At 38.1% G+C, this 13766-nt stretch overlaps 1 non-coding gene across 1 annotated transcript; it reads right to left on the bottom strand.

The window, feature by feature from the left end:
* Nucleotides 1-4073: 4073 nt before the first annotated feature.
* LOC121230206 (small nucleolar RNA R71) lies at nucleotides 4074-4180 on the bottom strand. Its single transcript, XR_005928155.1, has one exon. It is a non-coding gene; the product is annotated as a small nucleolar RNA R71 (small nucleolar RNA).
* Nucleotides 4181-13766: the final 9586 nt, after the last annotated feature.

Here is a 13766-nt window from a genome sequence, read left to right as displayed (position 1 = left end):
GATGGAAGGAAAAAGTTTTCATGAAGCTTGGGAACATTTAAAACATTGACTCAAAAATATCTGCACCACGGGTTCTCTAAGTGGATGTGATCATGTGTTTTATAATGGGTTAATGCAAATGCAAGATTCGGATTAGATGAAGCAACAAGAGGAGCTTTTATGAGTAGGGTGTAGGAGGACGCGTATGAAATCATGGAGAACATGGCATTGAACTCCTGTCAGTGGCCAATTGAACAATTTACATATGGCCATAAAACCGCTATGATAAAAGCTATTTAAGAGGATGACAAGTATCAATAGTTAGTGGATGGACTTAAATGCATTGAATCTTCAAATAATGCATCGTCTATGGGTGGATGATACAAAACGCTCTTCCATGACATCAACAATCCTATTGAGGATGTGAATTATATCAGAAATAGGGGTGGAAACCCTTATTCAAATAATTACAATCTCAGCTTGAGAGAGCACTCAAATCTATGAAGGAGAGGAAATCAAGGAGGAGGTAATAGTTTTGAATCGAGCTAAAAATACTAACTATCAACCTCTTTATTTACAGAATCCCTAGGACAAGGTCAAACCAAGTGACCATACTACATGTGGTCAACATCTGGATAGGATCAAATGAGAGATACAGTCAATGAGAACAGATGAAAAGTAGGTGCAGTCTGAGTGCACCAACTCAACCAGAACATTGACTAAAATTGAGGATCAAATGAGCTAATTGATGAGCATGATGGGTGACATCAAAAGACAAATTGACACCTATATCCCCAACAATACAGAAAATATTCCTCGGGAAAAGGTAAGGAGCATGTGAAAGCAATAGTGCTCCGATCAGGCAAAGTACTAAGTAGCCTAGAAAACCCTGCTTCGTAGGTAAATATGGAGAATGCTGATGATCCTTGAGAGAAATCCCTAGAGGATAAAGATGAACCAAAGTTAAAGAAAGAATTTTAACTAGTGGTTGAACCAAAAAAAGAGATAACTAAAGATTCTGCTGTTGGAAAGATCTTATTCCCTTCAAGGCTAGAAGAAAAAAAAAGCGGGATGAAGACAAGTTTGTAAGTTTTCTTAACTTGTTCAAAACATTAAATGTTAACCTACGTTCAATAAAGTTCCTAAGTATGCCAACTTATTAAATGAAATTATGTCTAGGCTTAGGAAAGTTAAGGTAGGTGAACAAGTTAATCTAGGCGCTTCTTGTAGCTTTATTATTTTAAGATAAGTTCCCCAAAAATTGAAAGACCCGGGAAGTTTTACTATTCCCATAGAGATAGGGAGTATTCATTTTAATAGAGCCCTGTATGACTTAGGAGCTAGTATTAATTTGATGTCTCTGTCCATTTTTGAAAAACTCAAGTTAAGGGATCTCAAAACTACTCAGATAACACTATAGTTGGCTGACAAGTCTTCAGTACATCTGAAAGGTGTATTGGAAGATGTGTTAGTCAAGGTGCACAATTTAATTATCCCAGTAGATTTTGTGGTTCTAGATTTTGAAGAAGATCAGGAGATATCGATCTTATTAGGAAGATTTTTTCTAGCTACTTCAAGGGCTACCACTGATTTAGAAAAAAATAAATTAACCATGAAAATTAATGGTGAGACTAAAATCCTTAAATATGGTAATCAACTTAGTGAGGAAAGTAAAAGGAAGCTAGGAGAACAGTGCAAAGAATTATTTGTTTCTAACACTCCCAAGTCAAGAGATATACTTTCTTTTATACATATAGAAAGAATAAACATGTTAAAGGGAAAGGGACAAGCGAACAAAGGTGAAATGACATGATAAAGGATGGACTAATATTGATAGGATGCAAGAATCGTCCATCGATGAATTGATAATACTGTCGGATTCAACTTAAATTATTTGAATTGATGCTAAACTTTTCTAAATTATTGTATATTTAACTAATTGTTTAGGATAGATTTTAATTTTCATCAACTTTGTGTTTTATAGAAATAATAGCACTCTAGGAAATGGAATTTTGAGTAAAAACAGAGCCAGTGTCATATTACAAGAACCCTGTGTCACAACACCAAGGGCAGTTTTTAATAAAATTGAGAAAATCCTTTCGATTTCATGACATGGACTTTGAGTGTTGTGACACCATAGCCAGTATACTCGAAAACCAAAAAATCTAAAGTGTGTTGCAATACCGAACCCCAGTGTCGTGACAATAGTAAACTACCAGGGATGTTGCGACATGTAATCCTTATGTCAAGACATCGCTGCAATTTCTTACAGGTGACCTGACCTGACAGCGCAACCTGGCAGCCTTAAAACACATTTCAATTGACTTTTAAACACCTAAACCTCTAATTTTTAACCTAAAAACATATATTTTCCTCCTTAAACACATCTTAACCCCTTATCCTCTCACCTCTCTCAAAATCTCTTACAACTTCTTAAGCCAAAAACCTCCAATATCCACTTCTTTAAACCTCTATACTTCAATCATACTCGTTACCACAAGGAACGGGAGCACTCAAGGAACAATAGATGCCACAGGGAACAAGGAATTCAAATAACTTCTACGAGGTTAAGGTTTCCTAATTTAATACTTTCTACTATTCCATTGAATTTTTTGATATTTTGCTCTCGTTCCCAGTCTTGTAATAATCCCTCATAGAAAAGTAAAAAGCACTATGGAAACAGAGATATCAATGGTTCAAAATCCCTCTAGTTTTTCGAATCAGAATGTTGAAATATATTTTAATAAACTTTAAGGAAAATCATTCATTTAAGATTCCATCCATGATTCTCTATAAGGAATATGGCCTTCGGTTAGATATCATAGGTGGGAGCATTGATAAACCTCAAAAGTAACATATTTTAATCCCATGCTTGGTATATTTTTGGATGATTTATCATAAGATTTAGTGAATTTGGTGCTCCTAATCCTTTAATTTCATGTTTTATATCTAGATGAGCATAGGAAAGCGAAAAGTGTAAAGTGCTGCACATCACCCAGACACTTCCACACGGGTAATCCACACGCCCTTGTGTCATGGCCATTTCGACTTAAAACCATATCAAAGTTGCACACAGCATGAGCACCATCACACAGGCGTACCATACGGCTGTGTCCCTGTCGAGACCTATTTTAATTTACTTAAAAAAGGTTATTTTTGGGCTATTTTGGGCATTCCAAAGTCTATTTAAACACACAAGATGAGGATCAAAAGGGAGACACAGAGTAGAAAGTAGAAAATACTTGACGACAGCCATTGGAATCAGCTCGGAAGCAAGATTTACTTCAAGGCTGAAGATCTCCATTCAATTTCTACCGAAGTTTTTGGGTTTCTTTATGTTTTATTTCTTTTCCCAATTTTGAGATGTTTTCCCCCATCATTATGAACTAAATTCCCTAAAATAACTAGGAAAGATGAAACCTAAGACGAATCTTATTACCTTTTGAATTATATGATAAATACTTGTTCTTATTCTTAATTATGAGTTTTAGTATTTGCTTTAATATTCCAGGATATTAATTCATGCTTTGATGTGCTTATTCAGTGGAGTAAAAGTCCCTGTTTAAGAGTAGATCTTCCATAATTAAGTAAAGTTGATTGCAATCCTAGAGATAGAACGACATAAATCTGCCGAATTAGAGTCAAATCTAATAAGGGAATCCATAGATAGAGTTAATGCAATAATAAGGGTTTTAATTAGAAAGAGATTTCAATTAATCAACCTAGAGTCAATTGTTTTTAGTCTCGAAGAGATATTAACATAAGCTAGGGACTTCTACGGATTAAGTCGAGTGAATAAATCGTCTAATTCAAAAGTAATAAGTGAAGTCTAGGTGGACTCTTCCTTGGGTATTGTCTTCTCCATCGGTTTTCTAAAAGTATTTCCCAGCTTTTATCTCTATCGTGTTCTTAGTTAATTAGATAGTTAATCTTAGTTTAAAAACATCCCTTTAATTCGTCTTTGGTTATTTCCCTTTTCATTAAGGAACAAAGCTAAACAATGGTTGAACTCATTACCACGAGGTTCCATCACTACTTTGGAACAAATGACCGAAAAGTTTTTAGTAAAGTATTTTCTGCTAGCTAAAATAGCAAAGTTGAGGAATGATATCTCTTCTTTTATGCAGATGGATTTAGAAACTCTTTACGATGCATGGGAGAGGTACAAGGACTTATTGAGAAGGTGCCCTCAGCATGGGTTACCCTTATGGCTACAGGTTCAAACTTTTTACAATGGTTTGAACCCCTCAATTAGATAGTTAATCGATATAGTCGTCGGTGGAATCCTAAATAACAAAACACCTGAGGAGGCATATGAATTTATTGAAGAAATGTCACTGAATAACTATCAGTGGCAAGTCATGAGGACAAAGCCTAATAAAGCAGTCGATGTTTTCAACCTCGACACGGTCACTATGCTATCAAACCAGGTAGAGCTTTTAAATAAAAAGATTGATAGTTTATGTATCTCTATGCAGCTACATCCGGTGATGCAGTGTAACATAAGTGGAGGAGGAATGAATAATACAGAATGCCTAGCCTACGACTCTAGCATTACGAACAAACAAGTCAACTATATGGGTAACAATTCTAGACTTCAGAATAACCCCTATACTAATACTTACAATGCAGGTTGGAGGAACCACCCCAATTTCTCTTGGGGTGGCCAAGGCAATCAAAGACCAGAACCCCCTCTAGGCTTTCAACCACCTTACCCGTAGGAAAAGAAGCCGAACCTTGAGAAGATGCTCACAAAATTCATATCAGTGTCAGAAACACATTTTCAAAACATCGAAATAGCGCTTAAAAATCAGCAAGCGTCAATTCAAGGTCTCGAGACTCAAATAGGTCAGCTTGCTAAGCTGATCTGAGAAAGACCACAAGGAAGCTTGCCTAGCAACACCGAGACTAACCCAAGAGAGTAGCTTCATGCGATTACTGTTCAATATGAAGAAGGGTTAGTTGAGTCCAAACTAGAACCAAGGCAAGAAACTATGGTAAGTCAAGATAAAGTGGATGAAAGCCAGAACAAACAAGAACCGGTAAGCAGAAAATACACACCTTGTATACCATACCCTAAAGTGACAAAGAAAAACCGCATAGACAAACAATTCGGTAAATTTCGTAACTTTTTATAAAAGTTACACATTAACTTACTGTTTATTGAAGCTCTTTCGCATATGCCCAACTCGATTAAATTTTTAAAGGAGCTTCTGGTAAACAAACGAAAGTTAGATGATTCGTTGCATGTGGAGTTGAATGCAATTGGCCATTTTGCAGAATAAACTACCCAGTAAATTGAAAGATCTAGAGAGTTTTACTATTCATTGTTTAATTGGTAGTTTAACTATTAATAATGCTTTGGCTGACTTAGGGGCAAGTATTAACGTCATGCCCTATAAAATGTTTAAGTAACTAGGTCTTGGGAATCCCAAACAAACTAGGATGAGTATTCAACTAACAGATAAAACTATTAGATTTCCTAGGGGTATCATTGAAGATGTACTAGTAAAAATTGATAAATTCATATACCCAGTAGACTTTGTTGTTTTAGACATGGAAGATGATAATGACGTTCCTTTAATCTTAGGGCGGCCCTTTTAGCGACTACCAGAACTATTATTAATGTTGGTACAGGTGAACTCACGCTTCGTGTAGGTGACAAAATAATCACTCTTCAGGCTTGTGATTCGGTTAAGAGTGATGAAGGTAATCTTCTAAATTCTGATAATAAGACTAATCATGTGGTTCAACCCTCTTTGCAGGAAAAATCTTCGAGTGACACAAATAAGCCATGTTCTGGTTCATTCGACAACATTAGAACAATCCATGAGGAATGAAGGCTTCAAATCGATGAATTACACGAATGGCAGACACATGTCAAGGAGGAACCAAAAATACGCAATGCCGAATCAAAACAAAACCATGATGAGCATAAAGATCGGATGAACCAATTCAAGGTAGGTGACCAGGTGTTATTAGATGAAATCGACCCTCAAATTATCACTATAGAGCTCAACGAAAATGGAGCAACTCCTTTCACGGTACTCAAAGCCTATCCATATGGTACAGTCGAGGTAACCCATTCGCATTTCAGCACTTTTAAGGTAAACAGCACTCGACTTAAACCTTATTTAAATAAAGGAATTGACAACGAGAAAGAGGAGTTTCGACTCCGTGATCCATCGTGACCATGTGAATGCGAGGTAAGTCGAGTTTAGACTCTAAATAAGTGCTTCTCGGGAGGCAACCCAAGAACTAACACCACTAACTAGTCTATTTTTTTTCTATTTTTCATGTTTCAATACAGGTTTTTAACCCACACGGCCTGGGCACACGGGTGTGTCCTAAGCCATGTGCTTTAATAGGGATTAAACAGTGTGCTACACGGCTTGGCGACATGGCCGTGTTGATCCTAGGACTCAATGTTCCCAAATATCGACAGAGATACGGCCTAACAGAGACCACACAGGCATGAGATATAGCTGTGTGATCCAAACGGCCTAGACACACAGGCGTGTCAAAGGCCATGTGAAAACTGGAGCTAAATTTTTAAATTTTAAACAAGTCAGAGGTCTCCACCGGTGAAGCACACGGCCGTGTGTACGGACACACAGGAGTGTGGGAGACAACACGGGCATGGGAGAAGAGAACAGCATAGCACATGGCCGTGTGATATGCCGTGTGACGAATGGGCTATAATGTTCCTCGATGAACACAGGCTAAAATTCGAGCCACACGGGCGTGCGACAAGGCCGTGTGGCCTAACATGGACCGTTACACGATTGTGTCCCCTTTTAAACCCCCTAATCCCTAATTCTGTTTCACTTTTGTCTTCTTCCCCAACCCTAGCTGCCTTAACCACCCCCACTCCCACTGTCCGACCACCACCTAGCTCCCTCTCCCTTTTTCTTTTTTCCTTCCCTTTTCTCTTTCTTTTCTTTTCTTCCTTCCCCCACCCTTAATTTCCTTTTCTTTCCCTTTTCCCCTCCCTTTCCCCCTACCCATACGACCACCAGCCTGTCTCCCTCACCCTAGTAGCAGCTTCCCTCGTCGCACGACCCCCACCCACGACCGCCAGCCCGAACTGCCCAAGACCACCCAACCCCCACCGTTTGTTGGTCTTATCTTTTCCCATTGTTATTTTATTTTTATTTAATCCTCATTTATTTCTTTATTATTATCATTATTATTTTAGTTATTTACCTGTTATTTACTTTCTTTTTCACGATATTTTTAGTTTATATTACTTAGTTTCCATTTTAGTATTCTTATTTTTATTTGATGAAATTATATTCTATTTGTTAGAGACAGATTAGAGAGCTATTGTTTTCATCCTTATTTCTGTTATTGGTTGCATTTTATTGGGTCTAGTGGATTCTTGATGCTAGTTTTATATTAACTTTTCTTGTTACTATGCTCCTTTCTAAATTTTGTCACTTATTATTAGTATTCCTTAGGTTTTAGCATACTGTTTCTTAGTTTGCTTATTGTCCTCATTCCATTATTATTATTATTATTATTATTATTATTCTCTATTTATTCTTTTAGTTATTTATTTTATTTATTTTTGATCACTCTCCGTTAGGTACATTATGACGAACACTCAAGGCAAAAGTAAAGTAGTCGTCCTCTCTTCGAAAAAGTGAAAGGGTTCTGGCGCGACCTCCTCGAGCGCCTCTACCGAGGTTCGTCATCCTTACCACCTTAGGACTTATTCCAGCTCCTACGTGTGCGACCACTAGATTTGGGTCAATGCATTGACTGGGCCGCATTGGAGCAGGTCGGACTAGCTGATGAGGTCCGCGATTTCATTACTGCGGCACCATGGGACTGTTTCTTTGATATCGTCGAGCCCACAAATATGGAGCTTAATGTAACACCCTGAATTTGGGTTTAGAAGTTTTGGGCCTTGAGCATGGGAGCGGTTGAAGGCAGCTTATAATATTTTGTTGTGCATGTAAATTTCGTTAATGAAGCCTTGTTTTAGTGGTTAAGTGTGCTGAGAAGTGTTGGAGAAGTCCTGGGTTCAAATCTAGACTCTAGCAAAAATTTTGGTTTAAGGTGAATCAAACCCTAGGTGTAGTAGGTAGGACTTAAGAATATTGGTGGGGAAATTATGCCACAAAAAGCCTTGTGGTCTAGTGGCAAAGTAGCACCACATAAGAGACAGGAAGGTGGCATCACAGAGTTGGCAAGGAGGTCCAGGGTTCGAAACTCATGGCAATCAAAGATCATTTATTTTGCTAACAAGGGGCGACAAGAGTTGGTGTTGAATTTAAACTCTGATGATGGAGGGATCCCACATCCAGAAGCTAACATAAGAGTGGATGCGAAGTTGGCTTTAAATAGAGAGAACCATGAGGAGAGGAAAGGTACCTTTCTTGGCTGATCCCTTTCGCTTTATGGCGTGCTTGTTTGGGTTGGGCGTCGGCTAAGAGTGCTCGGAGCGCGGATTAACTCCAGTCTCCTATCAGGTGTGTATTTCTCACTACTCTGGCTGTAGGATGGTTACTTCGGGCTATGATGGGCTGAAAGGGGCCATGTGGGCCCAATGGGCTTGTTTGATTGTGTAGTAAATATTAGACTAGCCTAGATGAATCTCATATCTGTTGCTAGATTTGGGCTAAAAGGGCCACACGAGCGTGTGGGCCCATTTGGGCCGAGAAGGGCTTTAGGCCCATTCGTATTGTTATCCCTGTTTCGAATACTTTAGTTTACCAAATTACTGAAATACCCCCAGTTGTAAAATTACGAAAGTACCCCTGGTTTATAAATTACCCAAATATCCTCGATTTGTAAAATTACCGAAATACCCTCAGTTTGCAAAATTACTGAAATACCCTCGACTTGTAAAATTATCAAAGTACCCTTAAATTTCAAAATTACTATTTTACCATCGATTTACAGAATTATTATTTTACCCTCAATTTACAAAATTACCGTTTTACCCTCAATTTACAAAATTACCGTTTTACCCTCGATTTACAAAATTACTATTTTACCATCGATTTACAAAATTATCGTTTTACCCTCGATTTACAAAATTACCGTTTTACCCTCGATTTACAGAATTATCGTTTTACCCTCGATTTATAGAAATACTGTTTTACCCTTAATTTACAAAATTACTATTTTACCCTAGATTTAAAAAATTACTATTTTACCCTCGATTTATAGAATTACCATTTTACCCTCGATTTATAAAATTACCATTTTACCCCTAGGTGTTAAATGATTGTTTTGCCCTTGTGGGCAAGTGACTAACTTGGACTGTGTGGTTGACATATTTGATTGTGAATATATGTTGGTGATATGAATGACTTGACTGTGACTGTTTGATTCAAATATGGGCATGATATTCTGATTTTGTATGTTATATACCATGACATGTATATCTGTTGCATGGGATACAGGTTATATTGATGGAGGAAGCGTTCTGGCAGCCTCGCTGCAATCTGGTGGCCTCGCCACATATATCTGTTCTGGTGACTTCGTCACAATATCTGGCAGCCTCGCTGTAATCTGGTGGCTTCGCCACATATATATATCTGTTCTAGTGGCCTAGCCACAATATCTGTATCTGGTGACTTCGTCACAATATCTGGCAGCCTCGCTACAATTTCTGTGGTGTGTAGCAGTTGGGTGGGTCTAGTAGTCTCCCCACATGGTGTAAGGTTGGTACGATGGTGTATACGACTGGATTGGGTTGGGATTGCATTCACATTCTGATTTTGATTATGTTACCTGATACTGATTCTGATTCTAATTCTGTCACCTAATTCTGATTCTAATTCTGATTTTGATTCTATCACCTGATTCTGATTCTGATTTTCATTTTGATTCTAGTTCTGATAATGTTTCTTATTTTGTAATGGGCTAAGGCCTATCTGGTACTATCTGTTATAGTGGGCTAAGGCCCAATTGATACTGAACCTGTAAGTAAGGTTGGGGCCAGACTTTTAATTCTTTTATATGACTGACTGTTCCTTTTTATAGTAAGGGATTTCACACTAAGTTTTCGTACACTCACCCCGTTTATTAACCTTTCAGGTAATTTCTAGCCTTAGGCAGATCGGAGCTGCAAGGGGCTCGGAGGAAGCCACACACACTGTTTATTTTATAGTTTTGATTATTACTTTCAAATGTTTTATGTGGGTTGTAGTAAAGCCGTTGTAATTTTCTGGATTTCAAATTTGAAATTTTACTTGTTGGTCTTATAATTGCTAGTATTAGAACACGATTTTCCAAAGCAACTACTATTGTTCAAAACATCACGTATCCGCAATTATTTTGAAATTAAGCTTCTACAACTGCCAAGATTTTTACAAAGTTGTTAAGAATGTAATTTAGCTGAGGATTTCTAACAAGGTTTAAAAAGGGTATAAGTTTTTAATTATTAAGAAGGGTTTTTAATGGAAACATGGTTTTTGAAAAACACTTCAATGTGACACGCCAGATTCGAGCCAAACTTTTAGGCCGGGTTTGGGGTGTTACATTTAGTGGTATCAGAGTCAAGTTCCAACAACTTGGCTGTGGATTGGGTTTTCAAAGGTTGAATTTTAAAAAATTATTTTCAACCACGTGGTCTGTTTGAAGTATTTCTTTTAAAAAGTGTGGCACACCGAGTCTCCGGCGCCAAATCCGTAAGTCTTTTCAATACTTTTGTCTGTTTAGAAATTGAAATACTGTGGATTCTTTAGATATTGGTCTGAATTTAAATTTGGTATTTATTTTATGTGGATGTGATGTTTGGATATAGAATTTGTATATATGTGTGATAGATATGTGTTTGCTTCAGTGAATAAGTGTTGTATGTATGAGATGTTTCAAGTTCTAGTTGAAGTGTGATAGTGATAATAGGATCAGAGTGCGTAGCGATAGCGTAGTGGGGTAGATGTTACACGACCACCCTGTTAGATGGAAATTTCGGGGACGAAATTTCTTTAAGTGAGGTAGAGTTGTAACACCCTGAATTTGGGCTTAGAAGTTTTGGGCCTTGAGCATGGGAGCGGTTGAAGGCAGCTTATAATATTTTGTTGTGCATGTAAATTTCGTTAGTGAAGGCTTGTTTTAGTGGTTAAGTGTGCTGAGAAGTGTTGGAGAAGTCCTGGGTTCAAATCTGGACTCTAGCAAAAATTTTGGTTTAAGGTGAATCAAACCCTGGGTGTAGTAGGTAGGCCTTAAGAATATTGGTGGGGAAATTGTGCCACAAAAAGCCTTGTGGTCTAGTGGCAAAGTAGCGCCACATAAGAGGCAAGAAGGTGGCATCATAGAGTTGGCAATGAGGTCCAGGGTTCGAAACTCATGGCAATCAAAGAGCATTTATTTTTCTAACAAGGGGCGGCAAGAGTTGGTGTTGAATTTAAACTCTGATGATGGAGGGATCCCACATCGAGAAGCTAACATAAGAGTGGATGCGAAGCTGGCTTTAAATAGAGAGAACCATGAGGAGAGTAAAGGTACCTTTCTTGGCTGATCCCTTTCGCTTTATGGCGTGCTCGTTTGGGTTAGGCGTCGGCTATAAGAGTGCTCAGAACACGGATTAACCCCAGTCTCCTATCAGGTGTGTATTTCTCACTAATCTAGTTGTAGGATGGCTACTTCGGGCTATGATGGGCCGAAAGGGGCCATGTGGGCCCAATGGGCCTACGGGCCCAATTGGATAAGTTGTTTGATTTTGTAGTAAATATTGGACTAGTCTAGGTGAATCTCATATGTGTGGCTAGATTTGGGCTAAAAGGGCCACACGAGCGTGTGGGCCCATTTGGACCGAAAAGGGCTTTAGGCCCATTCATATTGTTATCCCTGTTTATAATACTTTAGTTTACCAAATTACTAAAATACCCCCAGTCGTAAAATTACCAAAGTGCCCTTGGTTTATAAAATTACCCAAATATCCTCAATTTGTAAAATTATCGAAATACCCTCAGTTTACAAAATTACTGAAATACCCTCGACTTGTAAAATTATCAAAGTACCCTCGAATTTTAAAATTACTATTTTACCCTCGATTTATAGAATTACTATTTTACCCCCGATTTATAAAATTACCGTTTTACCCTCGATTTACAAAATTACTGTTTTACCCTCGATTTACAATATTACCATTTTACCCTCGATTTATAAAATTACTATTTTACCCTTGATTTACAAAATTACCATTTTACCCCTAGGGTGTTAAATGATTGTTTTGCCCTTGTGGGCAAGTGACTGACTTGGACTGTGTGGTTGACAGATTTGATTGTGAATATATGTTGGTGATATGAATGACTTGACTGTGACTATTTGATTCAAATATGGGCATGATATGCTGATTCTGTATGTTGTATGCCATGACATGTATATCTGTTGCATGGGATATGGGTTATATTGATGGAGGAAGCGTTTTGGCAGCCTCGCTGCAATCTGGTGGCCTCGCCACATATATCTGTTCTGGTGACTTCGTCACAATATCTGGCAGCCTCACTGCAATATGGTGGCTTCGCCACATATATATATCTGTTCTGGTGGCCTAGCAACAATATCTGTATCTAGTAACTTTGTCACAATATCTGGCAGCCTCCCTGCAATTTCTGTGGTGTGTAGTGGTTGGGTGGGTCGAGTAGTCTCCCCACATGGTGTAAGGTTGGTACGGGGGTGTATACGGCTGGATTGGGTTGGGATTGCATTCACATTCTGATTTTGATTATGTTACCTGATACTGATTCTGATTCTAATTCTGTCACCTAATTCTGATTTTGATTCTGATTTTGATTCTGTCACCTGATTCTGATTCTGATTCTCATTTTGATTCTAGTTTTGATAATGTTTCTTATTCTGTAATGGGCTAAGGCCCATCTGGTACTGTTTGTTATAGTGGGCTAAGGCCCAATTGATATTGAAACTGTAAGTAAGGCTGGGGCCAGACTTTTAATTCTTTTATACGACTGACTGTTCCTTTTTATAGTAGGGGATTTCACACTGAGTTTTCGTAAACTCACCCCGTTTATTAACCTTTCAGGTAATTTCCAGCCTTAGACGGATCGGAGCTGCGAGGGGCTCGGAGGAAGCCACACACACTGTTTATTTATACTTTTGATTATTACTTTTAAATGTTTTATGTGGGTTATAGTAAAGCCGTTGTAATTTTCTGGGTTTCAAATTTGAAATTTTACTTATTGTTATTATAATTGCTAGTATTAGAACACGGTTTTCCAAAGCAACTACTGTTGTTCAAAACATCACGTATCCGCAATTATTTTGAAATTAAGCTTCTACAACTGCCAAGATTTTTACAAAGTTGTTAAGAATGTAATTTAGCTGAAGTTTTCTAACAAGGTTTAAAAAGGGTATAAGTTTTTAATTATTAAGAAAGGTTTTTAATGGAAACATGGTTTTTGAAAAACACTTCAATGTGACACGCTAGATTCGAGCCAAACTTCCAGGCTGGGTTTGAGGTGTTACACTTAATTTGCAGTTTTGCTCAATGTTTTACCTTTAGTGAGTGATGTCATTGCATGACGAGCACAGTACAATTACATTCCGACTTGGTGGCATGGTGCGACATATGAGCGTCCCTGAGTTTGGCGCAGCTTTGGGCATCTACACCGACGAGTTTATGGGTGTCGATAACTTTCTTTACCTCTACCGTCACATCCATTACTCACCTTCGTGTTATTGGACCGATCTCATAGGTAGTTAGTTCCATTATGACGGGAGTCACTCGAAGGCGACATCTCTTTCTCTGGCTCTACGATACATCCATGCCTTATTAGCTCACACTTTGACTGGTAGAAGAGAGAGCA

This window comes from Gossypium hirsutum, chromosome A05, assembly GCF_007990345.1.
Source record: "Gossypium hirsutum isolate 1008001.06 chromosome A05, Gossypium_hirsutum_v2.1, whole genome shotgun sequence".
NCBI classification, from domain to species: Eukaryota; Viridiplantae; Streptophyta; class Magnoliopsida; order Malvales; family Malvaceae; genus Gossypium; species Gossypium hirsutum.
The sequence above is the reverse complement of the archived record's forward strand: the minus strand, read 5'-3'. Positions and strand labels throughout refer to the sequence as shown.